At 34.9% G+C, this 18,750-nt stretch overlaps 2 protein-coding genes and 1 long non-coding RNA gene across 3 annotated transcripts in view; 1 reads left to right on the forward strand and 2 right to left on the reverse strand.

Annotated features, from left to right (window-relative positions):
- The window catches only part of LOC127847526 (filaggrin-2-like), a 146,195-nt gene extending 145,140 nt beyond the window's left edge, over positions 1–1,055 (forward strand). The window contains exon 3 of the mRNA XM_052379533.1: positions 386–1,055. The gene's annotated coding sequence lies outside the window, so the exon portion shown is untranslated. The remainder of the gene's footprint in view (positions 1–385) is intronic.
- Positions 1–18,750, reverse strand: part of LOC127849096 (uncharacterized) — a 149,895-nt gene that overhangs the window by 113,573 nt on the left and 17,572 nt on the right. The gene's annotated exons all lie outside the window — the stretch shown is intronic.
- The window catches only part of LOC127847535 (uncharacterized), an 11,014-nt gene continuing 5,418 nt past the window's right edge, over positions 13,155–18,750 (reverse strand). Inside the window, exon 5 of the long non-coding RNA XR_008034012.1 lies at positions 13,155–13,279. This is a non-coding gene — a long non-coding RNA (uncharacterized LOC127847535). The remainder of the gene's footprint in view (positions 13,280–18,750) is intronic.

An 18,750-nucleotide genomic window follows, 5' to 3' on the forward strand; every position in this document is an offset into this window, starting at 1 on the left:
AATGGCTCGAGAGCGTTTCAATATGCCTTATGCTTTCGATGCGATCGAGCTTTATAAAAATATATTTAAACTAACTACAGTATCAATTAATATGAATTAATATAGGTAATTTGATAGTCATTTAGACACAGGACACAAACTTAATAATAGTACATAATATAATGTAAGAATTATATTGACGTCATAGTGTTTTGGAAATGCTAAGATGACGTCATTGATAAGCGCGGTGATTGAGAATCGTAGAAAGATTGTCGGAGTATAAAAACAGTTTTAGTAATCATGCATGAGCTTTTAGAATTAACCTATATAATTAAGCTCGATTTCATCGAAAGCCTTATTTTCATTAAAACTCACGAGTCCGTTTCCTGGGTAGAACCAGTACTAGGTGTCTTCGGGAAGAACGCTCCCACAGTGTTGATGAAATCCGTGATCTCCAGGTCGCTAAGCGGACACAACATCCAGTACGTCACGGCGACCTCTAAGCATCTTAGCTTATGAGCTTTGCAATACAGACATTATGTTGTATAATCCACGGTCATTAGTATTGATGCGTAATAAACAATTATAGAACAATATCATTATTCCTTTATCTGAACTTTTTGTCTATGTAATTAAACATGTAAATGCATGTGATCATTCTTAAATAGTGAAACCATACGATGAAATAATTTCACGTCCTTTGAGCAGATGAAAGTTTGATATATTATTAAATTCACCAATTTCCATTTGCTGAAATTATCATATTTATTGAGACTATGTTCGTATAAGATCGTTTAATTGTATAAACCATAGCACTGCTTATATTGTATGAATGTAAGTGCGTCGCCAACATGATCTTATTACTGTTCTTGATTTGAATAAGAAGCTCAAGACAATTGTTGTTCTACCAAGTTAGCATTTAATTAACAGTTTATTTTGTTCTGTGTTATTTATTGTTTTAATACGATTAATGAACTTAATATATGTATACATCTTTTGTTCAGTACGCAGACTTTTTGTTATTGATTTTCATCAAACATCTCTATTACAACGTGAATAAACAAATGAAGCAACAACACATTTTGTTCTCTTTCATATACCCAAATATTATACATTTGTATATATTTACTATAGCTGCACATACACGTGTTTAAGGTATAAACTAAGAAAAACACTTTATTTGCTTAGGTATTTACATGGTATTGTTTAAAAGTGTTACCAGAAAAAACATTTTTGAGACGATGCTATGTTATTTTGTAAATAGTGAAAAAGAGAGGGGAGAAGCTAGGTTGCAGTATGCAGACTTTTATGTTGATAGGTTTTATATGCTCCTTATGGAACATTACATCGAACCCTCGTACATTTCGTGATTAAAAACAGGAAACTGTGAACGTTCTGGTGTTCTTTTGAAATGTTTAAGTCATTCATTTATTTAAATTAAGCTACTTTTTCTTTATTTATTCGGAACTAACACACGTTGCCACCGGTATATAAACCGTAAACATGTACATAGTGTTAACTCTCTTGTAATTCTTGTAACCAATATTTTGAGACAGTATATATCTCAGAGTTGCAAATACGGCACATAATTCAATTAAAGGGGAACATCGACGGTATTCTAAGCAATAGAGGCACGAACTCAACAACGCAGTGTCACTCCTTTCAAGAATATATTTCTAGAGTAACGCTCGATTAGTCATTGTCGGCTCAGGTACTGCTTTAAAGTACAGTTTATAAAATGTTTTTAAATTCCGGATTATATTATACTTAAGAATTATACAATATAATTATCAATGTGTGACAGTACTTAGCCTCCGGCTTTAGTCCATATACAATAAGAGGCCGCCTGGCTGGTCACGTTCATGCCATAGAGTCCGATGTTGGGTTTTCTATTTCTTAAATACATTGAGTATGTACATGTAAATGCAAATCTATCAACTACTATACGCTAAATTTGAAAAATACTTCCTAATACAATTACCTATAACCCACTAGTATAATTTCAATTAATATATTTTAAACAAAAAACAATGAAGTATCGACCAACTCGTAAGGTACAATACGTGCGTAAAGCCCACTAGGGTAAATGGAATCTCAGAAACAGATAAGAAAGGAACATATACATATATGATCAATATATAGGTTTTAAAAAGACGTGAGCCCGGAAGTAGGCTTAGTACTTATACACATACTAATCAATAAATTTGATAGCGCGCTTTGTTTTAAAATGAACGTACTGTCGGTATGTGACTTGAATCAACGACCCCCGAGACAGGCCACTTTGACCCGATGAGTACACATTTATTGACAAAGATAACCATGGCTAGGTCGGGTTAGCGATGCTCATCAAGGCATCCTAGGTCCAATCACCGTTCCTGGCACCATGTGAGTTTATTAGGTGGTCACAAATTCGGACAGGTGGGGATCCACCGGGTACTCCGGTTTACCTTAAAGCAAAAAATTAAGCCAAAATTAAATATCTTCCAGTTAAAAATGATAGCTTGAAAATATAGTTATAATTCAAAGTTTGTCCCAATTGTCGTGAGTCCGTTCAATTGGTGTTTTATTCTTCACTTAACGCAGTCAATCCACATTGTCTATGAAGTTTGCAATGACATCCAATCTCTATTTCACATTTGACCTGTTTTATTGAAATACATTGTTTACGCTAGAAATGTCAAGAGGTATCTTATATTTGTGCTCTATGGTGTTAACAATATGATTTGTGAAAAAAAGATAACGGCTTTGTACAAAGCATCTGCAAGATGCGCAAAATTATACCCTACTACAAGTGAACCCCGCTTTGGAAATCGATGATTAATGAATGTGCATAAAATGTCATCCCAGATTAGCATGTCAAGTACACACAGGATAATCAGGAACAACACTGTCCGCTTTTATGGTATTTTTCGTTAAAAGGAAGTATCTTAGCGAAAATCCTGTTAAGGCGAAAAGTGTTGTCCGTGATCTGCCTGTGCGGACTGCACAGGCTAATGTGGGACGACACTATAAACACATGCATTAAGCCCCGTTTTTCCAAAAGACAGGCTCACATATAATGCGTTATTTGCGCAGCTTTCTTGCGGCCGTTAATCACAGAAGCCAACTCTTTTAACATATGCATAAATAAACGAGCCAATTCTACGTAGTTGGTGGCGCTTAACACGCATGCATTTAGTCCCTTTTTCCCAAAGCGAGGCTCACCTATAATGCGTTATTTACGCAGCTTTTCTTGCGGCCTTTAATCACGAACGCCACGTCTTTTTAGAGATGAATTACCGGTAATGAACGAGCCAATGGTACTTCCGTGGTGGCGCTAAAGAACGGAAGTGTTTTAAATGCACAGAGCATTGTACATGGTTAGAAGGTTGTATATGTTTTCTTTCAACATATTTCGATTTATTAACAAACAAACGGGCAATGTTGTGCCACTAAGCTGAGATTCATTCACCATCCACAAATGTGCAGAAACATACAATCACACATAATTTGGAAACATGATGCCCTTTATAAGTCATGAGATGGTGGAGGTTTTAAAAGCAAAGCGATGTTTGTTTGCATATGTTGCATTTTTTTAAAAGAGATAGAGCCACTGTCAAGAAGATGGCGCTAAGAACGGGCGCTATTAAAAGCGTATTAACAAGTAAACAGCAAAATTGTGTATATCCAATGATAAGTGTTTTGCATTTTATTTATTCAATAAAGATTTAGTCCCTGAAAATCTCGAGCCGAACATGTTCGACAACAACTCTGATTTTTCCTATTACTAATGACGTGAATGTGGAACACAATGACGTCACTACCGTGTTGCTAACCTCATATCGATTATTGACCTACGTTGGAGTGAGCTACGCCCGGTATAAAGATCATGCGATTGTAGAGGCCGATATCTGCAATGTATACTTTCTTTATGATAAGACGTTGTAAAGTAAGTGTAAACAACTTAATAAGATGCATAAACGTCGAGCTCGTGTTAAAGAATGCTTTTCACAATGGTATGACAATATGGGCTTCAACTTTGAGTAAAGTTTTGGCGCAATGCGTCCGTCCTCACACTATTGAAATTTATTTTGAAAAAGACCGGTCAAATTTGACCTTGACATTTTAAGTCGGGACATAGAGATTGCACGCGACACACACTTTCCATATGGTAAGCTTTTTTTATCAAGTTATTGTTAAAAAACCCTTCTAAATCACACATACAATGTAAGTTACTTTATTAGACTAGTCCTAATTCAAGGTATTGTTCTTGTTAATCACGGTAGTGAATATGCTAAAAAAGCGAAACATAACATGGTGATGAATCATATGAACTAATAATGTTTGAAAAAATACTTGATCAATAAAAATTACCATTCATAAGCTAAGTCTGCGTCAAGTTTAGGAAATGAGAAATCACATTTTTCAAATGGTACGAGCATGTTCGTGTCCCAATGTTTAAATTTCAAACTTGTAATTGGTAATCGTGGTGTATGCAGTTGTTGATTTTACTCGGATACGGCATTTCACAGACTTTTCTTCCAAATTCAGAAGGAAATTACTCGTTACTGATGTCCTATTGTGTGGTATTTTGGAGTAATGTGTACCGAAGACTTCAATCGTAAAATAACGGATTTGATCCCCGGCCCTTCCTCATTAACTAATGTTGGATAAAGCGTTAAAACCTGTTTAACATTTATTTTCTAACCTTTGATATAAGCAGGACAGTCGTCAGTTACTGGTATAAATATGTGCACTGGTAAAATGAAAAAGTTGGCATTGGTTAACTTATCGACTGCATATGGCTAAAAGTTATGATGAAAAAGGAGGAATATTCAACTAAATATATAAAAACATTTTTTGTAACAAGGGAAAAAAAACATGGACAGTTATTACATATGAGCAATGATGGATTATCTCACAAGTCTCGGGCGAGTCCTTGTACTTCCGGTAGAACCACGTGATGGTGGGAGAAGGCTGACCGGTCACGTTGCATCACATGACGACATATGGTGTCCGCTCGCAAACCTGCATGTGCCAGTCACGTGATGGATAAGCAACAATCTTCGGGCGTCTAAACGGGTCCTATAAATATAATTTTACCACGGCATGTGACTTGTTTTCTATATACAAAGAAGAAAAACTACTGTCGGTTATTACCCCGATATACCAACGGTTGTTTAAAGTGACGTCACTTGGATTGTCTGCGCACATTTTATGAATGAAGACGACGTCATTTGATTGTAATTGTTGTGGTGACGTCACGTTTTCGCGGAAAAGTGGAGGACGTTCGGTTAATATAATTCTCATTTATAACCTTTAAATCGTGGATAACACATTAATTAAATCGTGTTAGAGTCGAAATGATCCACGGGTAACCGTTGATTATTGCGGTAATAACCAACGGTATGTCGTTCCGATGCTTGTTATCAAACCACTCGGGCTACGCCCTCGTGGTTAAACTCCTACGCATCGGAACTCCATACCGTTGGTTATTACCTTCAAACCTTTTGACCTTCAAACACAAAGTGTGACCTTGACGTTGAAGATATCGACATTATTCTTTCGCATGACACACCTTCCAATAATGTAGAAAAAATAGGCCAAATGATTTTAAAATCTCACAATGAATGACATAGTTATGGCCCGCACAAGCTCATTTATGGCCATTTTTGACCTTTGAACTCAAAGTGTAACTTTGACCTTGGAGTTATTGACCTAATTCATTCGCGCGACACACCGTCTAATGATTGTGAACAAATATACAGAGTAATTTTAAATCTCACAATGAATGACATAGTTATAGCCCGGACAAGTTTTGGCCATTTTTGACCTTTGAACTCAAGTGTAACATTGACGTTGCAGACATCGACATTATTCTTTCGCATGACACACCGTCCAATGATTGTGAACAAATGTGCCAAATGATTTTAAAATCTCACAATAAAAGACATAATTATGGCCTGGACAAGCTCCTTTATGGCCAGTGTGACCTTGACCTTGGAGTTATTGACGTAATTCTTTCGCACGACACACCGTCCAATAATGGTGATCAAATGTGCCAAATAATTTTAAAATCTCACAATGAATGACATAGTTATGGCCCGGACAAGCTCATTTATGGCCAGTGTGACCTTGACCTTGGAGTTATTGACGAAATTCTTTTGCGCGACACACCGTCCAATAAAGGTGAACAAATGTGCCAAATAATTTTAAAATCTCACAATGAATGACATAGTTATGGCCCAAACAAGCTCATTTATGGCCATTTTTGACCTTTTAACAATGTGCTCAGGTGAGCTAACAAAATATAAAAAACAAGCATCAGAAGGCATTAAACATTGCAATATCAAATAAAAATACAGCACTTTCCAGAAAAGGCAAATCAAAGCAGAATTTAAGTGACATTTTAAGCTCATTTGCATATCTATTGATAAAGCTTTGTCACCAGTCACTAAAGATACCCGAGAGACAGTTTTGACTGGGATGAAATTGACTGACTCAGTGAGGAATAAGAGCAGAAGATTGGGATGTGTCAATAAATTCAAATGAAAATTGTGTCTTGCATATCTTCTACATGCTTATGACGAGTTATAAAATTAGTCACTTAAAAAACAGAAGCTTGCTCCAATAAGTTCCCATTAGGTGGGGAAAATACCTAAATTATGTCAAAATTTACTTAAGAATTGAATAGCATTTTTCTGCATTTCATCGTTGTATGAACTGTCGGGAAAATTATGCCTAATTTGCATAAACGCTGGCGTAATTACAACACAATATTATCTTTAAGCTGAAATTCTATCGTGGTAAGGGTCATACATATTCTTTTTAATCTAGCCTATGAATCTATTTTCAGTTTCGGTTTCATCTCCGTCAAATGGGTATATATCTTTGGAGTTCGCGAAAAAATATAACGTCATTTCGCTATTGACCAATAAAAAAATGCCATTAAGTTTCGCGCAAATCATAACGTCATTTTGACAACTTGTTTATGACCAGAAAGTATCTCTATGATTCATGTTTAAATTTGCATACAAAGTGGGTTCATTGGAAAATGACAAACCCGTCACATGAACAAATTATCCAATCAGAATGCAGCATTCATATGAAAGTGACAGAAGTTCTAATTATTTGTCCATAACTCTGTCCTCTGTGAATCAGATCACATGGAAAGTGCGTCTTGAAAATCTCGACTTCATGCTTAGAAATGCAAACAATATAGTTTATCAACATTCGCACCTTGGATGCAAGAACACTGTCCATTTAACACAAAAGTTCTAAAAATCACAATGTAATGTGTACAGTTTCATCAGTAATTTGCTTTCATTTGGCACCAAATATCTCATAAGATATCACAATCTAATGTGTACAGTTTCATCAGTAATTTGCTTTCATTTGGCACCAAATATCTCATAAGATATCACAATAAAATGTGTACAACTATCTCCTAATCATTTATAAACATACTCCTCTCACACAAAATATCTAACAGTTTAAGAACTAATGTGTACACTTTCATAAAAATCTTAACACTTATATACAGGCATTGGTCTTGCACCAAAGTTCTGTTAACAATTCACAAATTAATGTGTGCCATTTCATTATAAATCTTACTAATAGCTAATAATATATCTGGCACAAAAGTTGTTTTTACAATTCACAATCTAATGTGTACAATTTCATATGAAATCTTTTCACTCATAGCTAGTCATAGGTCTTGCAGAAAAATTGTTATAACATTTCACAATCTAATGTATTGTTTCATTAGAAATCTTCTCACTTATAACTTGTCATAGTTCAGACACTAAATATCTCATAACCATTCACAATCTGTGCACTATTTCATAACAAAACTTTAAACTAACAGCTTTATTAGAAATGCCACTAAAAGCTAACCATAGGGTGGCACTTGAATTCTCTTAACAATTCACAATCTAATTCACAAAATAAAATGTGTACAAAAAACTTCTAACAGCCAGTCATAGGCCTATCTTTGAAATAAAGTTCTCATAACAATTCACAATCTTATGTGCACAGCTTCATTACAAAACTTCTAACTAACAGCCAGTCAAAGGCCTATCTTTTGAAATAAAGTTTTCATAACAATTCACAATCTAATGTGCACAGCTTCATTACAAAACTTCTAACAGCCAGTCAAAGGCCTATCTTTTGAAATAAAGATCTCATAACAATTCACAATCTAATGTGCACAGCTTCATTACAAAACTTCTAACTAACAACCAGTCATAGGCCTATCTTTGAAATAAAGTTCTCATAACAATTCACAATCTAATGTGCACAGCTTCATTACAAAACTTCTAACAGCCAGTCATAAGCCTATCTTTGAAATAAAGTTATCATAACAATTCACAATCTAATGTGCACAGCTTCATTACAAAACTTCTAACTAAAAGCCAGTCATAGGCCTATCTTTAAAATAAAGTTCTCATAACAATTCACAATCTAATGTGCACAGCTTCATTACAAAACTTCTAACTAAAAGCCAGTCATAGGCCTATCTTTTGAAATAAAGTTCTCATAACAATTCACAATCTAATGTGCAGAGCTTCATTACAAAACTTCTAACTAAAAGCCAGTCAAAGGCCTATCTTTTGAAATAAAGTTCTCATAACAATTCACAATCTAATGTGCACAGCTTCATAACAAAACTTCTAACTAACAGCCAGTCATAGACCTATCTTTGAAATAAAGTTCTCATAACAATTCACAATCTAATGTGCACAGCTTCATTACAAAACTCCTAACTAACAGCCAGTCAAAGGCCTATCTTTTGAAATAAAGTTCTCATATTAATTCACAATCTAATGTGCACAGCTTCATTACAAAACTGCTTACAGCCAGTCAAAGGCCTATCTTTTGAAATAAAGTTCTCATAACAATTCACAATCTAATGTGCACAGCTTCATTACAAAACTCCTAACTAACAGCCAGTCAAAGGCCTATCTTTTGAAATAAAGGTCTCATAACAATTCACAATCTAATGTGCACAGCTTCATTACAAAACTTCTAACAGCCAGTCATAGGCCTATCTTATGAAATAAAGTTCTCATAACAATTCACAATCTAATGTGCACAGCTTCATTACAAAACTTCTAACTAACAGCCAGTCATAGGCCTATCTTATGAAATAAAGGTCTCATAACAATTCACAATCTAATGTGCACAGCTTCATTACAAAACTTCTAACTAACAGCCAGTCATAGGCCTATCTTTGAAATAAAGTTCTCATAACAATTCACAATCTAATGTGCACAGCTTTATTTCAAAACTTCTTACAGCCAGTCATAGGCCTATCTTTTGAAATAAAGTTCTCATAACAATTCACAATCTAATGGGCACAGCTTCATTACAAAACTTCTAACTAACAGCCAGTCATAGGCCTATCTTTGAAATAAAGTTCTCATAACAATTCACAATCTAATGTGCACAGCTTCATTACAAAACTTCTAACTAAAAGCCAGTCATAGGCATATCTCTAAAAATAAAGTTCTCATAACAATTCACAATGTAATGTGCACAGCTTCATTACAAAACTTCTAACTATCAGCCAGTCATAGGCCTATCTTTGAAATAAAGTTCTCATAACAATTCACAATCTAATGTGCACAGCTTCATTACAAAACTTCTAACTAACAGCCCGTCATGGGCCTATCTTTTGAAATAAAGTTCTCATAACAATTCACAATCTAATGTGCACAGCTTCATTACAAAACTTCTAACTAACAGCCAGTCATAGACCTATCTTTGAAATAAAGTTCTCATAACAATTCACAATCTAATGTGCACAGCTTCATTACAAAACTCCTAACTAACAGCCAGTCAAAGGCCTATCTTTTGAAATAAAGTTCTCATAACAATTCACAATCTAATGTGCACAGCTTCATTACAAAACTTCTTACAGCCAGTCAAAGGTCTATCTTTTGAAATAAAGGTCTCATAACAATTCACAATCTAATGTGCACAGCTTCATTACAAAACTCCTAACTAACAGCCAGTCAAAGGCCTATCTTTTGAAATAAAGGTCTCATAACAATTCACAATCTAATGTGCACAGCTTCATTACAAAACTTCTAACAGCCAGTCATAGGCCTATCTTATGAAATAAAGTTCTCATAACAATTCACAATCTTATGTGCACAGCTTCATTACAAAACTTCTAACTAACAGCCAGTCATAGGCCTATCTTATGAAATAAAGTTCTCATAACAATTCACAATCTAATGTGCACAGCTCCATTACAAAACTTCTAACTAACAGCCAGTCATAGGCCTATCTTTGAAATAAAGTTCTCATAACAATTTACAATCTAATGTGCACAGCTTCATTTCAAAACTTCTAACAGCCAGTCATAGGCCTATCTTTTGAAATAAAGTTCTCATAACAATTCACAATCTAATGTGCACAGCTTCATTACAAAACTTCTAACTAACAGCCAGTCATAGGCCTATCTTATGAAATAAAGTTCTCATAACAATTCACAATCTAATGTGCACAGCTTCATTACAAAACTTCTAACTAACAGCCCGTCATGGGCCTATCTTTTGAAATAAAGTTCTCATAACAATTCACAATCTAATGTGCACAGCTCCATTACAAAACTTCTAGCAGCCAGTCAAAGGCCTATCTTTTGAAATAAAGTTCTCATAACAATTCACAATCTAATGTGCACAGCTTCATTACAAAACTTCTAACTAACAGCCCGTCATGGGCCTATCTCTAGAAATAAACTTCTCATAACAATTCACAATCTAATGTGCACAGCTTCATTACAAAACTTCTAACTATCAGCCAGTCATAGGCCTATCTTTGAAATAAAGTTCTCATAACAATTCACAATCTAATGAGCACAGCTTCATTACAAAACTTCTAACTAACAGCCAGTCATAGGCCTATCTCTAGAAATAAAGTTCTCATAACAATTCAGAATCTAACATGCACAGCTTCATTAAAAATCTCATTAATAGCTAGTCATAGGTCTGGCACTCAAGTTCCCATAACAAATAATCTATAAAATAAGCCAGTAGATTATATTATAAACCAAACAATTAAAACAAGGCACTAAAGACAGGCAGTCTGGCGCAACGGCTTTCATGATGTGGCCTTATGGTGATCTTCGTTCTGTCTTTCTACATTCATTGTAGTCAGTGGGAAGTACAGTGATGAAGCTATCTGAAAAAATAAATCAACTAAAATTTAAGACACTTTCATTTCTTTTACTGACAAGGCAAAACGATCAATCTGTTTGAAATGACTACATTTTATTTTTTCTTGACATGCTTTGCTCCCTTATGGCTTGGTCACTAATATATGCCATGCAACTACAAAATGAGAAGGATAATTGTAAATGCTTATTTGTTTAAGAGTGCTCTAGCTATGAAATGGGGCAATAGAACTTCCAAACAAGAGCTAAGTTTGTGAAACACAATGCCCCCTATAGCGCTTTGATGTCCATCATCAGCTATTTAAGAGCAAACAAGCAAATTCTTTGAATTGATATCCCCCGCCACTATACTCTTGGACACAAAAGTTGTCTGGACAGATGGACAACTCTAACATGCATCATCCTCTTATCCATACATATGCTCATACCAAGTTTCAATGAAATCTGCCAAAGCGCTTCCAAGATATGGCTCTGGTCACAAAAGTGCCGGACGGACGCACGGACAACGCCAAAACAATATACCTCCGCCTATGGCAAGGGATAACAAAGCCCATAACTTCACCAAAAATCAATAGCCAGTTTAAAACTCACACTTCATCTGTAGACTTTTCATTTTATAATCAAGGTTACATTTTGAATGTAAAGGTCACAGTGACCTTTGACCTAGTGACCTCAAACCATGTTTGATTGTAGATCTCAATGAGATTCATGCTCATGCGAAGTTTTAAGAACACATACCCAAGAGTTTTCATTTTATGAGCAAGGTTACAGTTTTGGGACAGACACACACATACAATTACAGACAGACAGGGACAGAAAGGCCAAAATCACCTTTCCTTTGTCAAGACTATTTTCTGTCAGAAACCTAAAATAACTCTGAAGGCATATTTATTTCAAATGGAATATCTGAAAATGATACAGATTTATGAAGTTGCTGCAAGCCTAATTTAACTTTAATTTTAAGTGCCTGAATTAATTTCTGTGAAATTTCAGTTTGGAGTTATGCATGGAGGAGTCATATTCACAGTCTAATGACAGCGTACTGTTGATATGTGGGACATCATGTTATGCTTGTTTTTAATATTATATTATGTGCTGATGTTTTTGATTTGCTCAGCATGACAAAGTTGGTCTTCTAAGCCTCACTGATTAAGTCATTTTGAACCATTACAATAAATCTTTTTCAATATAAGAGAATAATGGAATTACTATAGCTTTATATAATTAACAAACAAGCAAATTCGTTGAATTGGTATTCCCCGCCAATATGGTTCTGGACACAAAAGTGTTATATTTGACACTAAAAAAAAGCATTTTTTCAAGATACAAAGGACCATAACTCCGTTATTAACAGATGGTTCGTTATTAACAGATGGTGTACAATGCCATTAGGCCTGCATCATCTTATTTTATATATATATATGAATATATATATGAATATATATATTCATACAAAGTTTCAATTAAATCTGCCAAAGCACTTCCAAGATACATGAATGGCTTCGGACACACAAAAAAGCATTATTTCAAGATAAAAAGGGCCATAACTCCGTTATTAACGGATGGTGTGCAGTGCCATTTGGCGTGTATCATCCTGTTATTCATATATATACTCATACCAAGATTCAATGAAATCCGCCAAAGCACTTCCAAGATATGGCTCCGGACTGACGGACGGACAGAAAGACAGACGGACGGACAACTTCAAAACAAAATCCCTCCGCCTATGGCGGGGGATAATAACCTTAACTTATTTGCAGATATTGTACAAGGGCAAATAGCTCAAAAAGGTGTTTATCATTAGTCAAGCTAGAAATGACAAAATCCTTTCAAACAAAGGTAATAAATATACTTTTTCTTTCTATACACAAGTATTTTTAAGATGTTTTGTTTCATCAGAAAGATAAAAGTTCAAACCGAAACAAAACTATCAACCAATTACAACCCACACTGAACTAACCTGTTGTGTGGCCGTTTCCATGTGCGGCCCTTCCTGTGATATGTATGTGTCTTGTGCCCCCTCCTTCTGTTCCACTTCCACCTGCTGGGTGGGTGCGACCTCTGCCACTGGATCTGCCTGTCATCTGGCTGACTGGACTCGTCCGTTATCGTGATGTCTGGGACCTCTGCTGGGGACGCCTATAGGGGGTACACAATGAATTAATGTGATGGTTTAATATACAGAAGTTTAAATAAGAAGGTATAGAAATAATAAAGAACTAGGATTTTCAAATTATTTGAAAACTTGATTAACAAGAATATCAGTGAAACTGATAGATGCTCCCCGATGATGCGCTTTGTCAATCTTATGTTAATAACAACCTAAAACAAGAGCACCGCCTTGCGGGTGCAGACCGCTCATCTATTTTCTTTTTAAAGGTGAAGGGACTCTCATTTTCACAAAGGAGGGAGGGGTGGAGTGAAGAGGGGTGCATTGTGTGGGGGTGTGGACCTTTATTACATTATCTTCCAAAAATGCGAAAAAAAGAAAAAAAATCGGGGGGGTGTGGGGGGGTGGGGGGGATTCTTGGGTGCGATGGTTGGACGGTATTTCAAACATAAAATAATAAAAATAAATATTTGTGTTTTTTAACCGTTTCAAAAAAAATGGGGGGGGGGAGGTGGGGGGGGGGGGTATAGTGTGAGGGTGTGGTGGTTATTTCTGAGATGATCTTAAAAAAAAATAATAATAATAATAATTTAGGGGGGAGGGGGGATTCGGGTGGGGGGAGACGGGGTGGGGGGGGATTCTTGGGTGCGATGGTTGTACGGTATTTCAAACATAAAATAATAAAATAAATAGTTTTGTTTTTTAACCGTTTAAAAAAAAAATTGGGGAGGGGGGGTGGGGGGGTATAGTGTGAGGGTGTGGTGGTCATTTGTGAGATGATCTTAAAAAAAAAAAAAAAAAAAAAAAAGGGGGAGGGGGATTCGGGGAGGGGGGGAAGGGGGGGGCACGGGCGATGGTTTGGGTGGAGTCTATTGTGGTATGTCAGGTAAGAGTAGTTTTGTCAAAGTATCAATCAAATCTAATCATAAATAAAGAAGTTATGGCAATTTTAGCAAAATTTAATAATTTGACCTTGAGAGTCAAGGTCATTCAAAGGTCAAGGTAAAATTCGACTTGCCAGGTACAGTAACCTCTTGATAGCATGAAAGTATTTGATGCATGGCTACATGCAAGCAACCACGCTCTCTCGAATACAAACGAATTACCAATTTTATTCTTTTTGTTCAAAAGAATTTTCAACATGTTTGGTTGTTGTATCTTATGTATGTTTAATGTAGTTCTGTTGTTTTTTTCTCTGTCCCTTTAGATGTTCTTTATAATTTCACAAAACACCGGGACATATACGCGCGCCTACACACGCACAAAAATCACACACACGCACACTCACGCACACACACACGCCCGCGCACACAAACACCCACACGCACACACACACGCACACCCGCACACACACATATACACGCATGAACGTACACACACACACACGCGAGCATGAATGCACACACACACACACACACACACACACACACACACACACACACACACACACACACACACACACACCACACACACACACACACACACACACACACACACACACACACCACACACACACACACACACACACACACACACACACACCACACACACACACACACACACCACACACACACACACACACACACACACACACACACACCCATGCACAAACTTGCGCATATACTTATTAACAATCACATTATATCAACGAGCAGGCGTACAAACTAAACATATTTATTACTTGAGATTACGGCATAGGAAACAAAAACACGTACAGTTTAAATACGCAAACGCCACGCAAACATTGTTGTTGTTTTTGCATGCCAGTGTTTTTTGTGTGTGCGTTGTTCTGTGTGCTGTTTTTTCTTTCTCTTAAGCATTTTTTCACTTGTTTAATGATAGTGTTTGTTACACAATTTGTTTTTGTTTTCTTTGGCGGAACCTTTTCTTCCTATTTGTCATTGTAAACAGTTTTTTTTATCATGTGTACCCGTTGCTTTTCGGGGTGTAAACATAACTTTTTTTCTGCTCATTTTTGTTTCCATATTTTGTTTGTATGTAGAGACATATCTTATCTTACAATAGAAACTAACTGGAGATGTTTTAAAATTTGAAACTAACTGGACAAGCACACACAAATCATCATTTACATCACCCTCCTTTAAATGATTAAATTATGTACATTGAATGTAAAAGGGCTAAACAATAAAGACAAACGCATAAAAATCTTCAAATGGTTAGACGAAAAAAAATATAGTATATGCCTTTTACAAGAATGTCATTTGACACCTACTTTAGCACAAACCTTAAAAGATGAATGGGACGGAGAAATCTATCTCAGTGGAGAACATACTAATAAACAAGGCATTGCCTTTCTTATAAAAAATAATGTAGGGATCACAGTCAATAACTTTAACGAAATAATAATTGGCAGACAAGCAAGTATAGATATCAAAATACACGAAACAGAATTAACATTAATTAATGTTTACGGCCCTAACATAGATGATTCCACATTCTACGAAACATTACAATCCTTTATAATTAATAACCAAGATAAAAAACATCATAGTCGGTGGTGATTTTAATACTGTTCTTAACCCATTATTAGACAAAAAGAATGGAAACCTTTATACTCATCCTAAAAATAGAAACGTTTTAAATAACATATTCGAAAACTACAATATGATAGACATCTGGCGTACTATATATCCAAACGAAAGCAAATTCACCTGGCACTCAAACACAAAACCAACAATATTTTGTAGATTAGACTATTTTTTAATATCTGAATCTCTTTGCAACATTATTGACACATGTAACATAAAACCAGGATTATGACTGACCACTCTCTAGTTGAACTTAAACTGCACAATATACAACCTGAAAGAGGCCCAGGATACTTTAAAATTAACAACAGCATCTATTAGATACACAATATCAAACACAAATAAAACAGGAAATATTAAATACAGTTCAAAATAATAAAGATGCAAACCCAAACACCTTATGGGAAGTAATTAAAGGAAATATACGTAACACAACAATTAGATACACATCATTTGAACAAAAAGAAACACACAAACTTGAAACTGAAACCATCAAAACCATGAAACACTTGAAAAAACAATTGCATCAAACAAACACAAATGATACCACCGACATTGAAAATGAAATAACATTAAAAAACAAATATTAGATGGAATCTATCATACACATCTCAATGGAATAATACTAAGAGCGCGTGCACAGCATGTTGAACCAATGAAAAAAAATACAAAATATTTCGCAAACATTGAAAAACGTAGAAGTGAACAAAAAACTGTACACAAATTAGTAGTCAATGGCAAAGATATAAACAAACAGAACTGAAATACTAGAAGAACAACGTTTATTTTTCGAAACCCTCTATAAACGAAAAAATGTTGAAAATAGCACCCTTTTTAAAAATACACATCACGACTTTAAACCAAGAGGAAAAACCACTGTGCGACGGATTGCTTAATGAATATGAATGTGCATTAGCCCTAAGAAGAAATGCAAAATAACAAAGCCCAGGATCTGATGGCATCACAATCGAGTTTTTATAAAATATCTGGAAGAGATAAAAACACATCTAATTAATTCACTTAACTATTCATTTAACAAACGAAAACTACCTACGCTACAAAAAACAAGGTATTATATCGCGTATTCCAAAACCCTGGAAAAAACTTAGAATCCTTATCAAACTGGCGCCCGATTAGTTTACTAAACAATGATTATAAAATTGCAACTAAAAGTATAGCAAACAGAATTAAAAAAATATTACCATCAATCATTTCAAAATCTCAATCTGGTTTTATAAAGGACGTTACATTAGTGAAAACGTTCGTCTTATCCAAGAATGCATAAACTATTTCAACAATTCAAATAATCCTGGTCTAATATTCTTTGCAGACTTTGAAAAGGCATTCGATTCGCTTGATCATTCATTTATGTTCTCTTGCTTAGAAAATATGAATTTTGGTGAAAGTCTCATTCAATGGGTCAAACTATTCTATACCGATATTAACAGTATAATCATTAACAATGGCTTCTTTTCAAACAGTTTTAACATCGAACGAGGGGTTCGACAAGGATGTCCACTCTCATCATCGCTATTTATTATTTGCATCGAGTATCTATCACATCAAATCCAATCAAATAAACACAAAAGGCATATCACTAAACCTGACGAAGAAATCAAACAATCCCTATTTGCTGACGATGCAACTTATTTTTTAAACGACAATTACGAATCTTTCCATAACCTAATAGAGTCGCTTACCCTTTACGGAATGACATCGGGTCTTAAACTAAACAAAAGTAAATGTACTGTGCTACGAGTAGGTAAATTAAAACAAAGTAATGTTCAATATAAAAAAGAAATGAAATTTAATTGGACATCCGATGAAGCCACAACGTTAGGCATTACTTTCACAAAATAATGAAAAAGATACAGTTTTAAAAACATACTACCTAAATTACAGAATTTTAAAAACTGCTTAAAATCATGGCATCATCGTAAACTTACACTAATCGGAAAAAACACAGTATTGAAAACGTTTGCACTTCCTAAATTAATATATGTATTAACAGTTCTCCCAAATCCACCAAACGATGTAATTAACGATATAAAATCAGCAATATTTAATTTCATATGGGACGGTAAGCCTGATAAAATAAAAAGAACTCAGTTAATTCAATCTGTAGAAAATGGAGGTATCCAATTAACGAACATTGACTCATTCTTGAATGCAATCAAATGCAGCTGGGTTAAAATACCTAGATAATATCAATACGAGTAAATGGAAATTATTCTACCAGAAAATCCTTAAAAAATATGGTGACTCCTTACTCTTTGAATGTTACATCAGCAATACTATCTTACATGAAATTGCAAACGAAAACATATTTCTGTCTGATGTTCTATCAGCGTGGAGTGATGTCACTCATAACTTAGAAACCCAAACCAGCAGTAAAACAATTTTATTGAACAATAAAGACATAACTTCAAACAATAAGACGTTTTTCTATAAAGATTGGTTTGAACGAAGCATTAAATATGTCGACCAATTATATGACTACAGAATTAAGGATTTCTACTCTTTTGATAATATATGCTACATATACGGAATACCTTCAAATAATTTTCTGAAGTACTACACACTAATCAAAAGCATACCCATACATATTAAATCTGAAATCAATACAAATAATACACCATGTACTCAAACAACATTTGTAGAAAACATACTTCGAAGAAAAAACAAAACGAATAAAATATTTTACACACTACAAATTAAAAACCCTACAGAAAACTCCAAAATCCAAAATAAATGGCAAGACCTTTTTGTAGAAAATGAACTTAATTGGAAACACATATTTACCATGCCATATAAAGCAACCATTGAAAGCACACTGAGAAATTTTCAATCAATACAAACTCCATAGAATTATAGCTACAAAATACCTATTATCTCTTTAAATGCAAATTAGCTAACTCAAATCTGTGTGACTTCTGCAGTGAAACCTTGAA

The sequence above is a fragment of the Dreissena polymorpha genome, chromosome 10 (assembly GCF_020536995.1).
Source record: "Dreissena polymorpha isolate Duluth1 chromosome 10, UMN_Dpol_1.0, whole genome shotgun sequence".
NCBI classification, from domain to species: domain Eukaryota; kingdom Metazoa; phylum Mollusca; class Bivalvia; order Myida; family Dreissenidae; genus Dreissena; species Dreissena polymorpha.